Source organism: Salarias fasciatus, chromosome 17, assembly GCF_902148845.1.
Source record: "Salarias fasciatus chromosome 17, fSalaFa1.1, whole genome shotgun sequence".
Lineage (NCBI taxonomy): Eukaryota > Metazoa > Chordata > Actinopteri > Blenniiformes > Blenniidae > Salarias > Salarias fasciatus.
The window spans coordinates 21,996,095-22,015,335 of NC_043761.1; the positions used below are offsets into that span (position 1 = coordinate 21,996,095).

The 19,241-nt window shown below is 46.0% G+C and overlaps 1 protein-coding gene across 3 annotated transcripts in view; it reads left to right on the top strand.

Annotated features, from left to right (window-relative positions):
- Positions 1 to 6,524: 6,524 nt before the first annotated feature.
- LOC115404114 (NXPE family member 3-like) overlaps positions 6,525 to 19,241 on the top strand; it is a 61,730-nt gene continuing 49,013 nt past the window's right edge. The window contains exons 1-2 of one of the 3 annotated variants that reach the window (XM_030113297.1): positions 6,538 to 6,589; positions 6,683 to 6,753. The gene's annotated coding sequence lies outside the window, so the exon portion shown is untranslated. Of the gene's footprint in view, positions 6,590 to 6,682; positions 6,754 to 11,652; positions 11,703 to 19,241 lie in introns of those variants that run through there. The other 2 variants (XM_030113296.1, XM_030113298.1) reach the window with 2 other exon arrangements.

Sequence of the window (19,241 nt, forward strand, 5' to 3'; positions counted from 1 at the left end):
GCTGTGGTAAATAAATCCAAATTTTTCAAGAAAACAAAAAGTTGTTTAAATGAGTTGAAATAGGTTCAAGTAGCCCAATAATTAATTCTTTGAAATTTGCTTATCAATATTAGCCAAAAACTCTAAATGGTGTGGGTGTACTGTACACCACAAACAGTATGACAGCAATTTCCGGTAAGCAAACTAAGCAATTTGCCCAACATGTAAACAAAATAATTTTACAAGGCAGCATTCATCTTGTAACATCACAAGCAGCCATTGTTCAAACAGTAGCAGTGTCTTTTGTAACACATGTCTTACAACCTTGTAACAAAAAATTTTGAAAGTATTTCTTTAACACATACTGGCATCGGGTTAGCAATGGGTTGTAAAAGGTAATCTTTCAAAAGACATTTGTGAAACAAACCAGCCTTTCAGAGAACAGAGGCATTTCTTAAACCATATCCATGTCCCAAACCGAGCTATGTAGACTGCTGACAAAGTCACTGCGGAGGTCTGGGTAATTTTGATAATTCCCAGGTAGCAAGAGATTGCATTAACATGTGTGAGCTTGGGAGTGACATTGGAAGCCAGTCAGATCACTGTCAGCCATCTCCCCAATATATCTCTTGAGTAATTCTCTGGGTGAAATTCCCAGCGTGGTGTTGTCATGCTCCTCAATACATTTTCAAACAATAAGTAATCCCACCCATCATTGCCACACCTCCATATAGGATTCTGCACCTGCAGCCTCTTATGTTTTCTTTGTTTGCCACCTTTGTTGACACGTCTCTGTAACACCACCTGGCGGTTGGGGACAGTGCCTCTGGATTGGCAGACCGGGGTGGTGGTCCCCCTGTTTAAAAAGGGGGACCGGAGGGTGTGCTCCAACTATGAGGGTCGACCCAAATGAAACCGGAATTTGGTCATAAAATACTAATAATGAGTTTCGACTTTTGGCCGTCAGCTGTGCTACAGGTAAGCCTCATGCATATCTGTGAAAAATCTGAGATCCCAGAGTGACACTGACGTCTGTCACGCGCTATTTATCGTAACAAAGTGCCGCATTCCTCTGCGATTTCTCCACAGTGGCGACATTGTCCTACAACGCATTGTGAGAACAGCTGAGAGGATAATTGGTGTACCACTCCCCTCCCTGCAAGACCTATATACCACCTGCCTCACCCGCAAAGCCATCACAATCGTCAGTGATTCAAATCACCCTGCACACAGTCTGTTCACCCTCCTGCCCTCTGGAAGGAGGTACAGGAGTCTCCGATCCCGTACCACCAGACTCACTAACAGCTTCATCCACCAGGCTGTGAGGCTGCTGAACTCTCTTCCCTCCCCACTCTCAGCCCCAGCCAGAAGGAACACCAGGCTGGCAGGAGGAGTCTCGGAACATTGGACTCTCCCCCCTCCCAAGCTGAGACTCTGCACATGCAAATATGTAAATTGCACACACCTGCTGCACCAAACTGAGACTCTGCATATGCATATTGCATAGACCTGCTGCTACTGTTATATTTATATTTGCATTTAAGCTACTGCATTTTATTTATTTATTTAGTTTAGGATTTGTCTTGTTGTGCACTTGTACTTTTACTGTTACAGAAACGTCATCTCGATTCCTTTGTATGTCAAGTACATGTGAAGAAATTGACAATAAAGCTGACTTTGACTTTGACTTTGACATTGACTGGAACGCTTGAGCAGTGCGCAAACATTAAATTTTGCTTTTTGCTTGGAAAATCAGCAGCAGAAACACTCACCTTGTTGCAGCAATCCTACAAGGATGATGCTCTGGGGAATACTCAGGTCTATGAGTGGTTCGGGTGGTTTAAGAAGGACCAGATGTCCATTGAGGATCAGCCCACATAAGGACGACCCTCCACCTCCGACGGGGGTCTCCTGGAGTTCCTGCCAAAGGATAATAAGCCAGGATTTGGGGCTGTGCCGGGTCTCTGCCAAAATGGTGCGCACACGGCCCTGCGCGTCACGCAGTTTCTGACGAAAAATGTGATGACTCCTCCCCGATCAGAATTATTCGCCGGATGTGGCCCCGTGTGACACATAATAAATGAAGGACAATATGGTTTTCTTAAACAATGAACTACCTCGATGGCAATACTTGATGCAATTGAAGGAATTACTACGAACCTAAATGAAAAACAATTTGTAGCCGATGTCTTTATTGATCTCAAAAAAGCATTTGATACAATTAATCACTCAATTTTGCTCGATGAACTTGATCGTTACGGAATCCGTGGTATTTCTGGTGACTGGTTAAAAAGTTATTTAACAAATAGAAGGCAGTATGTGAAAATGGGGCAGTATACATCTGAACAACTTGATATTGCTTGTGGTGTACCTCAGGGGTCTGTTTTGGGGCCAACATTGTTTAATATTTATATAAATGATATTTTTGCTGTATCTGGCTGCTTGAAACTCATTCTCTTCGCAAATGATACAACAATATTCTGTAGCAGTAAAAACTATGATGATCTTGTAAATACACTAAATGAGGAAATGAACAAAGTAAAAAATTGGTTGGATGTTAATAAACTATCTTTAAATTTAAACAAAACCAAAATAATGATGTTTGGCAGTTCTAACAGTCATCTTAAAGAGCAACTAACCCCCAAATCACTTTTTTTTTTGCTGATAAACTGTATAAATGCATGTCTGATGTTGTTGTCTACTCGTTTCTGACATTACTTTTACAATTTAGTGCAAACTTGTTTAAAATCGTATTTTTGTGACAAAAACCATCTCACTACCGCCCCAAGTGGTTTAACAGCGTTTACTGCATTTCAATTTTGTGATTGGCTGGATGATGGCATCCAACGTTCGTATCGCCCACGCCCCTGCATCCATCATACGTCATCGAGTACAGCCCTATATAAGCGATGCCTCCCCTACAAGTCGGAGTCGGACCAGAGCGAGCGATCTTTTTCATAGCGATTATCAGATTAGCATTGTTTTAGCATTAGCATCATTTTAGCATTAGAGTTAGTTGGTTAGATCATTTATCGTAGTTCACAGGCGTGATTTACATAGGGTTGGTGGGTTATGAAAACCCACGAGCACCCCGACGCTCCGTGCTCCGAGTGAGCACCGCTCTGCGCCGCTCCGACGCTTCGTGTGAGCGCCACACCGCCTGTCACCGGACTCGCTCGGCCAGCGTGCGCTGTCACGACAACTCAGACCTTGAATTTACTGATCTAGTTAATTCTAGTACCGTTATAGTTCTTTATAAAGCATTTAATAAATTGTTGCCAACTAACTTACAACAACTGTTTATTCAAAGAGTAAATGATCACAATTTAAGAGGTTATGGAAAATCTAAACAGCCTTGTGCCAAAAATAATCGTAAATGTTTTTGTGTGTCTGTATGTGGAGTCAAACTTTGGAACAATTTGAAAACCCAGCACAAGCAATGCCAAAAGATTCAAATTATTATATAAAAACATGGTCTGGTCACAGTATAAAGAAAGTGGTTCTGAAATTTCTATCAGTATTTTGTTGCACTTGTGTTATTGTGTGCTGTTTCCTTACTTTTGTTGGTACTGTTGTTCATTATTATTGCTGCATTCTGTCCATCACCCTTGCTGGGACAGTTCTACTTTACCATTGTTGGTATTTCATTTCTTCCCATTGTGGGTATGTAACCGTTGCTGTAATGTATTTGTTGCCCATGGTAACAAAAATATTCTAATACTTCTGTCACATACTTGCCAAATATTTATCTGTATTTTCTGTTGTTTTGGGGTTTGTAATATAGAAATGAACAGAAAGTGACTTTGATATTATGTCTATAATTTATGTAATGGGGGTGGGATTAAATAAGTTCGCTTCTTCCCACTCCCTTTCAGGCACTTTATTCAGGATATGTAAGCACATGTCTTATCGTGCGTTCACACCGGACGCGTTGCAAGCGTCACGGGCGTCGCTTTTACATTCAAAGTCTCTGGTGGACGAGCTTCAACGCACCTAATGCGCGTCAGGCGCTTTTCGAGCGTCGCTTTCCGAGCGTTTCGAGCGTTGGCGACACGCGACACGCGTTGCAGGCGTCAGCGCCTGAAGTTGGGAAAATTGAACTTTGGAAGCATCAATGCGCGCGTCATCCAATCACAGATGAGCATTCTGAGCGCTGATGAGGGCCAGAAGCTCATCAAACTGGGCCCGGGAGAGGCCGCTGGGGTGGCGCGACTCAGTGCGACGCCCGGAGCGGGTCCACTCCGTAGGACCGCTGGGTGAGACCGCGCGTCTCGGTCCTGCTGCGGGTCGCCGGGGAGCCGGTCGGAGAGGCGGGGGCGGCCGAAGGTGTGATCCGCGTCGCCCGCCGCCAAAGCCCGACCGGGCCTGGAGGCTGGGCTGCTGGGTCGGGGGAACAGCGCTGGGCGCCGTGCCGGGCGGGGGGCCCCCGTGGCGGGTCCAGGGTTCGTGTGTGCTCTGCTTCTCTCTCTGCTTCTCTGCTTCTCTGACTACTCCGTGCTGGAGCCACTCACTGCGGCTGGCTCACATTTCGCCGAATTCGTCCGAACAAAATCATAAACAGTTCGTATTCAGACAAATAAACGACACAATCGGGCTCTAAACGACCACTTTGTCGCCTAATTTTAAAAAAAAAAATCGATAAAGTTATACATTTGAAGAGTTTAGAGCTAAAGTGATTTCTGCACCGATCCCGCCATTGTCAACATGAAGACAGGACACAAGCTCCTCCCACTCCCGCTAGTGAGCTGCCGCGCATCGCAAGCGTTGCAAGCGTCGTGTGTAATTTGAACACGCGTCGAATTCCACACTTTACACGCGTCAACTTTGAGGCGTCAGTGACGCCCGTGACGCTTGCAACGCGTCCGGTGTGAATGCATCTTTACCTGTCCTGTTACAGTCGTGTAAGTGATACCTGCGTTGAAATCATGTTGTTTGTGCATCCTTGCCTGAAATAAACTATTAACTAACTAACTAACAACTTTTTCTTGTTCCCCAAGTTGAAGAAGCAGCTGAAGGGAAAGTGGTTTGCAGATGTGGAGGAGGTGACAGACAAATCACAGCAGGCCCTTAAAGGCACAATGAGTTTACCGACACATTTGTGAAGTCGGAAACACAGCTGGAGCGTTGCTTTAATGCGAATGGAGATTATTTTGAAGGCGACGGTGGTGTTTTATTTTGAAATGTAAGGAATAAAAAGTTACAACTAAATTCCGGTTTCATTAGGGTCCACCCTCGAATACGGGGATTACACTCCTCAGCCTCCACAGGAAAGTCTATTCCAGAGCACTGGAGAGCAGGATTTGACCGATAGTCGAACCTCGGATTCAGGAGGAACAGTGCGGTTTTCGTCCTGGTCGCAGAACACTGGACGAGCTCTAAACCCTCTATAGGGAGCTCAAGGGAGTTTGCCCAACCAGTCCACATGTGTTTTGTGGATTTGGCGAAGGCGTTCGACCGCGTCCCTCATGGTGTCATGTGGGGGGTGCTCCGGGAATACGGAGTCTGTGGTCCCTTGTTAAGGGCTGTCTGGTCTCTGTATGACCGGAGTAGGAGTCTGGTCCGCATTACCGAGAGTAAGTCAGACCTGTTCCCGGTGCATGTTGGACTCCGGCAGGTCAGCCCTTTGTCACCGGTTCTGTTCATCACTTTTATGAATAGAATTTCTAGGTGCAGCCAGGGGCCGGAGGGGGTCCGGTTCGGGGACCACAGGATTTCATCTTTGCTTTTTGCAGATGATGTTGTCCTGTTGGCTCCATCGAACCTAGACCTACAGCATGCACTGGGCCAGTTGGCAGCCGAGTGTGAAGTGACAGGGATGAGGATCAGCACCTCCAAATCCAAGGCCATGGTCTTCAACTGGAAGAAAGTGGCTTGTCCCCTCCAGGTTGTTGGAGAGACTCTGGCCCAAGTAGAGGGGTTTAAGTATCTCGGGGTCTTGTTTATGAGTGGAGGACGGATGGAGCGTGAGATTGACAGGTGGATTGGTGCAGCGGCCATAGTGATGCAGTTATATCAGTCCGTCGTGGTGAAGATGGAGCTGAGCCGAAAAGCAAAGCTCTCGATTTACCGGTCAATCTACATTCCCACCCTCATCTATGGTCATGAGCTTTGGGTCATGACCGAAAGGGTAAGATTCCGATAAAAATTCTTTTTTTTGTTTTTTGTCCTGTGGCTTCCTCACGAGCTGATCCATCCATTTACACCACTTCTGTTTCCAAATGAAAGGTTTTATATCGCAGTTTTATTTATTCAGTCATATGTGATTGTTATTACTGCTGCATCACTGTTTTGATTTCACAGTCCTCACCATCATGAACAGGAAATCAAACGCAGGATTGCGGAAGGAGGAGACGGACGCTGGACTCGGATTGAGCGTGATTTATTCTTTGCACCGACCGTGACAGCTGTCATCCAGGAAGCCCCCACTGATGGAACACTTCCGCCTATTTATCCCCACCGACAGTGCAACACCCCCCCCCCTACGTCACCAACCCCGGCCCTTCTAATATGAGGTAACTCCCTCCCCACAGACACCACAGCACTGTAGATAAAGATCAGTTTCAGGATTCTTTCAGTGCTTACTTACTTCCTCCACTGACTTTCCTCTGAGGTAAGATTAAACATATTAAACATATGTCAGATATGTTCAAAAAGATCTTTCAGAGTGTTATGCTGCATCTTTTTTCTTGTTTCTACTCTATAGATTGCCCATGAGAAGGAATAGTTGGAAAAGTCAATTTTTTTGACAGATTCTCTTTGACCTCATTCCTCAAAGTAAGGTTTTTTCTGAAATGTTTTGATAGAAGTTGGATTGACCCAACATATTTGTTAAACTACAGTTTATGGCTTTTGTTTTTCCCATACCTGAATAACACCACTAAAAGTGGTAATACTGAAATTACTTTGTGTTTAAAATAAAGTCAGATAAATATAATTGTAAATATATTTCACTTTAAGTAATACTTGAATGAACAGATGACTTGAATTGACATATAATCCAGAGAATATTTGAATAAGGAGGAGTCACATGAAGAAAGGAATTTCATTTATTGCTCATACCCACATTCGGTGATTCTGACTGTGTGAGAAATTTGGTGTGACTTGGAGGAAAATACACAGCGTATTAAATACTGAAGAAATATTCATGAACACTTTATCCTTTTTGAACTCTCTAGAATATAATGCTCTATTTCTGTTATGTAAATCAGAGTTGTTATTCATCTATTTGTTTTTCTCTGTCTGAGCATTACACTTTTGTCTGTTTTTATTCTCTAAACACAACCAGAACAGCAAAAACTCTTCACCCCTGAGTCTGGTTCTGCAGGTTTTTATCTATGGATCTCTAGGCTATTTTTTTTTATTGCCAAACTGATACTACTTGCACACTACAATGTGCACATAGCAGTTGTGCACGCACAGTCAAAGCTTTGTCATTTCAAACATTATTATCATGTGACACAATATCTTGTGCATTAAAAACATTTTTTTTGAAGCGTTGAGTGAAGAATCTTTATAATTACTTTTGGGAGGTACATAGACACAAGCAAATGTCGTAATTTGGTCAAAATTCAAAGAATTAGAGACCATAATAGCCATGCCACTTTGGTTGGTTTAGTACTGAAGTATTGTTGAATAATAGTGGCCTTGATTTTGGAATGTGCATGAATTGGCATGTGTCGGCAATGCTTTTTTTTCAGTGGTGGTGGCAGCAGGATGCATGGGGGGAGGGGGCTATTGTTTTACTGCTGGCCATGACTAAAACAACACCACACACTACTGTTTTTAACAACCCAGCTGCATGTGTTAAAACCAATGAGCAGACTTCTCCAAGCATCTGTCTGCAGAGAAGCACCAGACATGGCTGTCTACTCTCTCACTCACTTTTTGCCATCTTTATTGAACCTCTCTCAGCTGCGATAAGACAAAATAAAGACATCAGAGCAATCCAGGAAAAGCTTGTTCAAGCTATAGGGCAGAATTAAAGATAGCATAAAAGTCACTGGCCTTAAGAATTTCATGCTATATGATTGTCAGCTAAGAAGCTAAAATGCAGAGAATCTACAGCTGTCAGGAGACTGACGGAGAAGGCAGATGATGGCCAGTCCATCACAGCACAATAAAACCCTACTCCACAGATGGAGAGAAGAAAAGTGTCAAGGCGTTCACAGAGCTTCCTTCGTTTCATCACTCTTGACGTGCTTTAGACCATTCAGGAATGGACTGTTCAACATAAATGCCAGAAACAGCATGATAATTGGTTCATGGCCTTCCCTGAAGTCGTAGCGTTCATTGCCATCCTCCTCTTGTGGGCGGTGATCGAACTCCCATCACTGCGTGATGTCTGGTCAGCAAGCTGGGATCCCCTCTGAAGATTGGCATCATGGCCCAAAACCGCTTCCAAGACATCATGCAACACCTGCAGTGACCGAGTTGGGACATACAGGTTTACTGTGGTTTCTGATGTTTGGGTTTTTTTTTTTTTTTTTGTTGCCAACTGCATCTCATCCTACAACCCAGGCAGGTAAATTACCATTGACAAGTTTTTACATAATATTCACCGGGAGCTTCCAGAATCAGTCAAACAGACCCCCGTACAGCACCTGAGATCAGTAGAGCCACGGAGTGATGTTTGGATCTTGGAAAAGCTGGCCGTCGATAAATAATTTATCCATGGTGATGACGGCGCGGGAGCCTTCGGAGATGGACTTTTTTCTGATCGGGAACAGAACTCTGCGCCGATCCAGGATCTCCTTTGGAAATTGATAGTTCACGCCATATTTGGTTCCCTTCAGCTGCCGGCCCTGGCTCTTCACCTGCTCCTTCTGTTTGAAGTTAACAAACTTGGTCACTATGGGTCTGGGTCTGGACTCGCCGGGTCTTCTCCCTCCCAGGCGGTGGATCCTGTGGAAGGAGATGTTTTTCACCGCTTCCTCTGGGAGCTTCAGGTGCGATCTGATGAAACTTTTCACCGTTGCCATGGGGTCCTCCTCCGTCTGCTCTGGGATTCCAGAGAATACTAAGTTGTCCCTCATGCTCCTGACCTGGAGACAAATCACCGTTTCTTTAATCTTCTTGTTTTCCTCAGACAGTGGGTCATCCCCTCCGTGAGGGTTTTTACTGACTCTCCTCCTTGCGGAGGATTTCCAACAGGCTCAAGCGGGCATTGCGGCTGTAAAGTTTCTTATCTATAGAGATAAGAACGTACGTCAAGTCATCCGCAGGTGGAGAAATCGCTCCAGACGATTCCTCATTCCACTGTCTTGGCTTTCGATGAGGAAGCAGAGGCGGTGGATGTGTGATTCAGTTTCCCCATGACAATCTGGTCGAAGCAGCGATCTATGTACTCCGTCAGGCTGGCGGAATCCTCCTCGCTGTGCTCCAGGGTGCACCTAAAACACACTATTTTCTCTACTTCTCCTACTTTTTAGAGCCAAGTTAGCGAAAACAGTGCAATTAATTGAATGAATGAATCTTGCAGCGCGCTTAGTTTGAATAGTCTCACAGGAAGTGTTACGGCCCTTGTAGTCTTGAAAAAAGACGTCAAAAGAGTTGTCTCGTCTTCATGGAGGAGGTTTGTGTCTCACTTAAACAAAAAGCACTCGCGGAGATCTATATGTCAAAAAAGGATTATATTTATTTCCAACCAAAATCATATCAGCTCTCCGTGGTTGACTTTCCAAAGAAAATATATAAATAACGTCTTTAGAGTGGTTGAAAAAACTGTTACTCCTCACTCCTTCCACACAAAGGGCATTACCTCTCCAAAACAGCTGATCCCTCTATCTTAATTACTGGAGAGGGCCAGCAGCCCGGAGGAGGAGGCAGGTGAGTGGTTTTTTAGCAACCAATCAGAACAAAGAATAGCGCCATGAACAGGCTCCAACATTCCGGCCCCTAATTGTTAGCCTTAGCGGAACAATTACACAAACAAAAGGAGCCAAACAAATAACAATAACGGGTACATAAACTTAGAATTTTTATGTCCTAGTTCCATTCATTCAATGATCATTCTTTTCACAGTCCATGATGATGTCCACAGAAGCTAGAGAATCCTAGCTTCAGGTTCAGTTTATCCCGCTGCCTCCATCAGCAGACACAGTTTACCTATTGGTCGCTGGATTATGTTGTTCTTTGTCTTAACCAGAACACTCCTCACAAAGCCTTTGGCATCCGGAAATGTCTTTACCACACGTCCCATGATCCAGCAGTTTCTTGGTGCCGTGTCATCAACGATGATAACCAGGTTTCCAGGATCCAGATTCCTTTTTGTGTTGTGCCATTTGTTTCTTTCTTGCAGCAGCGGAAGATACTCTCTCGTCCATCGCTTCCAAAAGAGATCAGCGAGATACTGGGTCTGCCTCCATCTCTTTCTGGAATATTGATCTCTTTTCTCAAATACACCTGGCGGTATGATTGTCTTCGCTTTAAGTTGAAGCAGGTGGTTTGGGGTTAATGGCTCCAAATCATTGGGGTCATTTGAGACTGTGGTTATCGGTCTATCGTTCGGGATGGTTTCGACTTCACATAGTGCAGTTGACAGGGTTTCATCATCCAGTGTTTGTTCTTTTAGAACCGACGTCAGAATCTTTTTGACTAACCTGATTAATCTTTCCCAGACACCGCCATGGTGGACTCCAAAGGGTGAGTTAAAGATCCATTTCACTTCTTCAGCTAGCAATGTGTTATGGATCTTCTGCTGATTCAGCTCTTTCAATGCTTCCTTTAGTTCTTTTTGAGCTCCAACAAAGTTAGTTCCACAATCTGTTCTGATGCTTATAACTGGTCCTCTTCTGCACACAAATCTGCGTATTGCATTTATGCAGGAGTCTGTAGTTAGAAAGTTTGCCATCTCCAGGTGGACAGCTTGACTTCCTAGGCAGGTGAAGATGACCCCCCAGCGTTTCACCATGGACCGGCCTCTCTTCACTTCAATGTGGACTTTTACTTTTTTCTCCTCATCGCTGGCGATGGCCTCCGAGTCGTCGATGGCCGTGTCTGGCTTCACCTCTGGCTCCACCGGAGAGGCCTCCACCTCCGTCTCCATGGCAACAGGCTCTAGCGTCTCCGAGGTGGTTGAGGTGATCTCTGACGTTTCCTCAGGAGTTTGAACATTTGTTGTTTTCTTCTTCCTCCTCTTGTCATAAACTGGCTTTTCCTTTGGCACATAGTCTTTGGATGGCACTTCCACCCCCTGAGCAGGCAGCATCTTCAGCGTGGCCTCGGCTCGGGCCCAAGCTTCTCTCTGAGCTTTGATCAATAGCTTGCCATTCTTCTTCAGTCGTTCTTTCCTCTTGGCCTGCTCTTCCTCCTCTTTCATTTTGGCCAGAGCCTCCCGCATGGCCTTCACAGTGGCTTTGCTGGGTCTTTTCTTCTTCTTCTCTTTCTCGTGCTTCTTCTTTTTCAGAAGGAGCAGTGTGCGTTCTCTAACCGGTCCGTAGTTCTCCGGCATAACCTTGTGCCTATCCTTGAAGGGGAGTGGCAGATGATAATGGCCATTTTGAAGAGATACTGAAGTGGAAGCAATGTTCATAAACTGTTTATCTTCAACTGACATTTCTTTTTTCTCCTCATTCATGTTCTCAGAGAAGTCCTGATGATACTGTTTGATGAGGAGATCCTTCAGCTCCACCACTGAGATCCTATTCGTAGAAACTGCAATGGGTCCTTCATGTCCATCAGTGTCATCAACACCAAGTGGTCCAGTCACCACCCATCCCAATAAGGTTTGGACTGCATAAGGCCCATTTTCCTGACTGTTGATCACATGCCAGGGCTCCAATGCCCGTGGAACATCAGTCCCAATGAGGAGCACAATGTCTGCTTCAATTTCCTTCAGCTGGATGCCACTGAGATGAGGCCACCATCTTAAATCAGTTTGTGTGATGAGGTTTTCTTTTGACACCGGGATTTTATTTTGGGTGTAAACTTTTGGCAGATTTAGATACGTCTTTCCCTCCAAATCTCCCACCTCCAGTCCTTTGATGTCATAGGTCCCTGTAAGATTTTCCTGCCCCATTGTTCGCAAGAGGATCTCAGTTTTGCGCCCCTTTACATTCAGTTGGTTCATGAGGTTTTCAGTGCAGAATGTAGCTGTACGTCCTGGATCCAGGAAAGCGTACATCTGGACATACTTGCTTCCTTTTGCCACTTTCACTCTGACTGGGATAATGGCAAGTGCACAATCTTTTCCGGCCCCAGTTGCGCCCCCTGCTGACACAAGAGCGCTACTTATGGGTGTTTCTTCTGTATCAGTGGTAGTTTTTGACTGATTTTCCTGCCTAGATCTTTTAACAATATGAAGAATAGTAGGATGCTTCATCTGACAAACTTGACATGTTAAGCGGCGTTTACAGTTTTTGCTGACATGACCTCTCAGTAGATAACCAAAACAATAACCATGATTTCTCAAAAATTCAACCCTTTCATCATGTCACCGCTTCTTGAATTGTGAGCAGTCAACTAGAGCATGTTTCCCCTCGCAGAATCCACATGTAGAAATGATAGCATTGAGTGCAGATTGATGCTGTTGTGGAACTAATGAAGGTTTTGCGGTGCTCCTTAACGTCTCAGTATTCACTCCAACTGATATAGCAAAACTGCTGTTTTTGTTTCTCAGTGATTTTTGTTCCATCTTGCCTCCTGGAAAAGACTTCTTAGTTGTCACTTGGTCTTGAATATCTCCAAACAATGGATCCATGAGCATCTTAGCATTTCTTTCCACAAACTCCACGAAATGCTGAAATCTGATTCTCCTGCCCGTCTGTTGTTGTATCTCATAAGCCGTGGATCGCCATCTTTCCCTCAGTTTATAGGGTAGTTTTGAAGCCATGAGTCTTAAGTTGGACAGGATATCAAGTTCTTCCAAATACTGTAAATCCTGCATGACATTGCAACAACCTCTCAAATACAGGGCATATTCCTGCAACATTTTTCCATCTTCAGCCTTAATGGCTGTCCAGTTCAAAACTTTTTCCAGGTAAGCATCAGATATTTTCATTTCATTCCCGAAATGTTCTTTTAAGAGGTGTCTTGCTTCTTTATAGCCCCTACTGGCCTCCATATGTAAACAGCTACGGATCAGGTCTCTTGGCAAACCAGAAGTAAATTGCTCAAGATAGTAAAGTCTGTATTGATTGTTTTAAGTCTTGTCTTCGATTAAATGTTCAAATGCATGAATAAAAGACTGATATTCCAGTGGATTGCCATCAAACACAGAGATCTCTCTGGCAGGTAACAGAGACAGCTTTTGCTGTGAAACAATAAGCTCCGCAATGTCACTTTGTCTTTGAATAATTGTATTCATGCTGTCGTGTGCAGTATCGACAACCGTATCCATGTCAACTTGTACAGCACAGTGTCTAGTCTGAGGAGGATCCACAGTTCTAGTCCGGTTCTGAGGTCCATTTGGATCATCTTGTGTGTTGGTGACCCTAGCAGGTGCCGATTCCTCGTTGCTTTCCACAATTTCAGATTGATGGTGAGAGTCGTAGTATGCATTCATACCATCGCCCTCCTGAGCAGTATCCACACACTGAAGGACTTTTATTTTAGCAGTTGATGCTGCAAGATCTGCCTCCAGCTCCATTCGCTCCATCTTAGTTTTCAGTATAGTTTCTTCTAGTTGTAAATTGTGCTTTTCTTTCAGTGCAGCAGCTCGTGCCAGCGCAGCAGCTTGTTCGGCTTTGGCCTTCCAAGGAGACTGAGGACGAGCTGGAGGTTCTTGATCCAGTGGAGGTGGACTTTGATTTTAGAGACACATTTGATATGCTGTCAGAAGGTTTAACTCGAGATTGTGCAATTTTCTCTTTCCATGTTTCAACATCTTTCTTAAAATAATCCAGGTTAGTTATTCTGGGTTCATACCAGTCAACGAAATCATTTCCACTTTCCTCTTCTGATAAGAGTTCTTGCACAGAGCTATGAGCATCTTTGAACTCTTCCACAGCTCTTTCAAACATTTTAAACATGTCATTTACTTTATCCAAATTTCCATCGTCAGTCATCAAAGCCTTTATTTCGTTCAGTTTCCTCGTGCATGCGCCCAGCTTGGCTTGACGTGACGCAATGCGCGCTCTCAATATCTCCTCCGCCTCAGCTGTGGTCTCTTCCGTGCCGAACATCATTGCAATCACCACACGATTTCCTTCAATATCCTTAAAGTCCTTCAGATCTCAAACATCCGGCATCAAGCAGTCCATGTCCACAATCCGTCATTCGCAACTTTGCTTTCCGCTGTCTTGATCGGCTTCTTTAGCGCGCGGCAGCGCATCTGTGACGGAGTGACGGAGTCACTCTGACGGTGGCCACGGCGCAGCGCTGGAGCTCATTAAAACGCACATTAACACTCACCTGTGTCTGTTCCCTGTTCGTCTGCTCCGTTCCCCGCATATTTGGACATTGTTATTCACTGCAGTAGTCGTGGGTGCACACTCGACCACTGCCAAATCATCCTCCTGCCATAATCTTTCACCCTGCAAACTTTTTCACCAGTATTCATGTCCCATTCACGTCCTCCCACAGCCAAACCGAGCGTCGGGTTCACTTCCTGTTTATAGCCCGTCAGATGGGGAAACCCGGAAGTGACATCATGATGACGTCACCGAAAGGTGCCGATTTTGGCATGAAAACAATTTATTTTTATTTCTGACCTATTTTGAGATGCAGTGGTACGACTATTTGGTTCTGTGTATTTTTGAACAAATTACCATGAATTTATTAGAGGGATTTATTGTGTTTTGTGGAAAAAAAATCTATTTCTGTGGTTAATTACCTGAGGGGAGGGGCCTGTGGTTTTAAAAGGAGGCCCACCTCCACCTGTGGGGAGAGAGAGAGAGCCAGACTTCCTACTGACTGACAGAGAGTGAGAGCTGGCAAGCATTTGGTTCGCATGGTTACACTAAAGGTAACGGAGAGACCAATATCTTTTCAAGAATTTCCTTTTTTTTTCCCCTGTTCCTTTTGTACATATTGTAAATAGTTTTGAGCTCCTCATTTTGTTCTTCACTTTGGGATTACGTTTGGTGAAATAAACAAACTCAACATCATCATCACCTTCGGCGGTGCCATCATTTCAACAACAGACAAGGATCCGCATCACAGCATCCATTCATAAATTCGATCAGCTGACTTTACTCACGACCTGCCGGTTCTTTCATGTTCCTGATGAGTGATAATCCAAACTCGCCCACGTTCCCCGTTTCCTCCGAGTCTTTAGTGGAGTTTTTTCAACTTGTCACGGCCCTTGTAGTCTAGAAAAAAGACGTCAAAAGAGTTGTCTCGTCTTCATGGAGGAGGTTTGTGACTCACTTAAACAAAAAGCACTCGCGGAGATCTATATGTCAAAAAAGGATTATATTTATTTCCAACCAAAATCATATCAGCTCTCCGTGGTTGACTTTCCAAAGAAAATATATAAATAACGTGTTTAGAGTGGTTGAAAAAACTGTTACTCCTCACTCCTTCCACACAAAGGGCATTACCTCTACAAAACAGCTGATCCCTCTATCTTAATTACTGGAGAGGGCCGGCAGCCCGGAGGAGGAGGCAGGTGAGTGGTTTTTTAGCAACCAATCAGAACAAAGAATAGCGCCATGACTTCAGATTCAGACTCATCATCATCATTGTCATTTAAATAATAATAATTTGATCAACAGGCTCCAACAGGAAGTGAGTCACTAGATGATCAGACTGGTTGGAGATGATAGAAAGACGACAGTCCCTGAAACAAGTACTTGTTTTACTGAAGAGAATCTCTGACCACACAACACAGTGAAGCTTGAATCTGATGGGCAACAGCAGCAGACACTGAGGGCCTGTTTACAATTGAAAACACAGAACTTTTGTTGCATTCTGGGTTTCCGCTTACATGACGATGCTCAGAGCCACTGAAAATGTAACACTCGAGCTCTGTCTTCATGTTGCCAGCGCAAGTATTGTTTTTTGATGGCTTTACTTTTTTAAAAAAAAAATAAAATGATTGCAACTCATAACACTGTCCTGAATCTATTCTAAGGTTATGCTGCATTCAGTCAAATTTCTCATTTTCTTAGCCGCTTTGTCCGTTTCAGGGTCGGGGGTGGTGGAGCCAATCACAGCTTGTGGGCGAGGGTGGGAGGGCCAACACATAGGAACACACAACCATGCACTCACACATTCACACTTAGGGGCAATTTAGAATCAACAATTAACCTGACATGAATGAACAAATGAATGAATGAATCATTCCAATTATTCAAACTCTTCTCAGATGTTACAACCTAAAATTAATGTTCAAAGTACAAACGTAACAAAAAGTGCAAAAGAGCATCTTCTTTCCTGAAATTATAATTCTGAGTCAACGAGGACAGTTTTAAAGATAAATGTAACACAGCAATAATAATTAAAACATCTCTTAAAGGGGCTGCATCATGCTTTTTTAGCTAGCTTTGGCATTAACATGGTAATAGTTTATTTTTGGCGCTAAGGAAAAGTCATTTTGTGTGAAATAAAAGATTTTCTGGGGCTAATTCTGAAACCCTGAAGAGAAAACGCTCTGTTTCACTGAAAATCCCGCCTCTCCCCCTGTGGACTTTGACTGACAGCGTACTTCAATCAATCGGAGCTTCAAAACAAATACATAATGCGTTAGCGTGTATAAGGGTTAGCTTTAGCTCTTTAGCTTTCGCTTCTCTACACGCAAAGACAGGCGAAAATGTCTTTTCCTGTTAGAAACTCACCAAGCGCAGACCCTTCAGACTCTTGCTCTTGCTTGATTGTTGCTTTCAGACGATGTTTAAAGTTTACCTCCGTAATCGGAGATAGGGGAGGGGCTCAGGGGAGCCATCTTCGCCGTGTGACGTCAACATGGGAAAAAGACCGTTTTCACAGGTACGGGAGGGGCTGCCTCTCTGAGCAGCAGAAAAACGAGGAAAGCTCACACACACAGGCATGAAGGAAAAAAACACTTTGGGGGTGTTTTTGGTGAGTATATAAACACATAACAAGGTTAAAACATACAAAAAGTGAATTTTGCATGATACAGCCCCTTTAAATGATTTAACTCCAAATAATTCATGTTATCTTTTAGTCCCTGTTACCATCGTCCTTGTTGATCTGGAATATTTTGACTTGAAGTTCCAGAGACGCTGCAGAAAGGCCACACTGCTCTGACCACTGCTGCTCACTGCATGGAAGGAGAATTAGTAGTTACTGGATGTAACTCCAGTTCTACGAGTAAGTGCATGCCCGCCTACGCGCTTCGCTAGTGGCACTCCCCTTGGCGCAGCCAATCAACTGAGACAACAAAAGCTCGACGCACCAATCCCCCGCCACCCGATGGCGCGGCTCCACGCCCCCCGAGGATATACCCCGAGCTGGAGGCAGCCATTCTCCCTTCTTCTGAATCAGCCAAGTAAGGGAAGCAGACAGCTGGGCCAGCAGGTAGGCGGGCACGCACTTACTCGTAGAACTGGAGTTACATCCAGTAACTACTAATTCTACTTCGTAAGTGCTTAGCCTGCCTACGGGCTTCGCTAGTGGCACATATCCAGGCGAAGGCCGTAGGTCGATGAATGTACTCCCAGCTGGCATGCTGACGGGATTGGTGCGTAAGATGGAAGTAAACAAACCGTACGTCCAGAACGGTCGCAGAACCCCCGAAGAACGAGGCGGGCATCCATGCGCCGAAGCGCCGCCCGCGACGTGAACAAACATCGCCACAGCGACACACACACGCCGGCCGGGGCAAGCCACAGCGGCAGGCGGGGAACCCTGGTCCGCGACCCACACAGGGAAGCGGCAGCCGGGCTACAGAATCCAATACAGCGAGCGGCAGAACTCCTGTTCCCGCGAACACCGTCACTGTGACAACATCCGCACACCGTGGCAGAGCCAAGCGGCAGGCGGGGAGAAAACTCTGGTCCGCGACCCCACCCGGGACGCGGCAGCCGAGCAAGAAGACCCGCACGGCAAGCGGCAGAACTCCCGTTCCCGCTAAGCACCGTCACAGTCACAACATCAGCAGGCTGCGGCAAAAACCAAGCGGCAGGCGGGAAAGCCCTGGTCCGCGACCCCACTCGGGACGCGGCAAACAGGCCAGAAGGACCAAAACGGTTAAGCGACGGAACTCGTGTTCTCGCTGAAACCGACATGGCCACAGAGTCAGTTCACATATCCAACAGATATGAACGCGGAGGCCCAGAAGGCAGCCTGGCAGATGTCACCGTGACACCCCTGCACAGGGCCGCACAGGCAGCCACACGCTGTGTGGAATGAGCATGAATCACTGCCAGCGGCGAGAGATTCTGTGCCCTGCAGGCAGCTGCAATAGCGCCCCCCACCCAGTGGACGAGACGCTGAGAGGTCGGGGGGGCCCCATGCCCCCAGGCTCCAAACCCCACAAACAGCTGGTCCGTGGTGTGAAAACCAGCTGTGCGCTGGACATAACGCAGGGCCCTAACCGGGTACAGCAACCGCAGCCGTGGGTCGTCCTCAGATGAGCCAGGCCGAGAGCAAGCGTTTGGATCCGGATCACTCGCGACCGGAAGTCCGAAGTGATCACCTTGGGATTAAAGGCCGGGTTAGGCCAAAGATGCACAAGTCCCCCATCCTGGCTGAACAGCCTGCAGGATGGGCGGACCAACAAGGCGCAGAGATCCCCAACTCTCTTGGCGGATACTAGCGCAAACAAGATGGCGGCCTTGAAGGAGAGAAAGCGGACCTCCGCCTTCTCCAAAGGCTCGAAGAGGGGAGCCCCCCAAGACCCTCCAACACAACGTGGAGGTCCCACGGGGAGACCACATGCCTGGGGGGTGGCCGTAGCCAACACGCCCCACACAGAAACCGCTTCAACAGCGGGTGACTGGGTGCAGAGAAGCGGCCAAAGCCGCTATAACCCACTATGATGGCCGATGCAAACACCGCAGTGTGGATGCAGCGCAGCCACCGTCCAGCAGGGCCTGGAGGAACTCCATGGAATCCCAGGCACCGCCCACCGCGTGGTGGTCCAGGGTGACTCCCCACCCTGCGAGAGACGCATCCGTGAACACCTTGACGTGATGCGATACGCAGCCCAGGGGGACTCCTAGCATAGGAGAGCAGGATCCATCCAGAGAAGGAGATCCTGGCGTGCCCGGGGGCGGGATCGAGACCTTTCTGCATCCGTCCCGCTTCCCCAAGCAGCAGAGGCGTGCAAACCACCGTAGCAGCCTGCGCATGTGCAGAAGGCCCAACCGTACCACCAGGTGGGCCACGGCCATTAAATCCAGGACGGTCCTGACCAAACA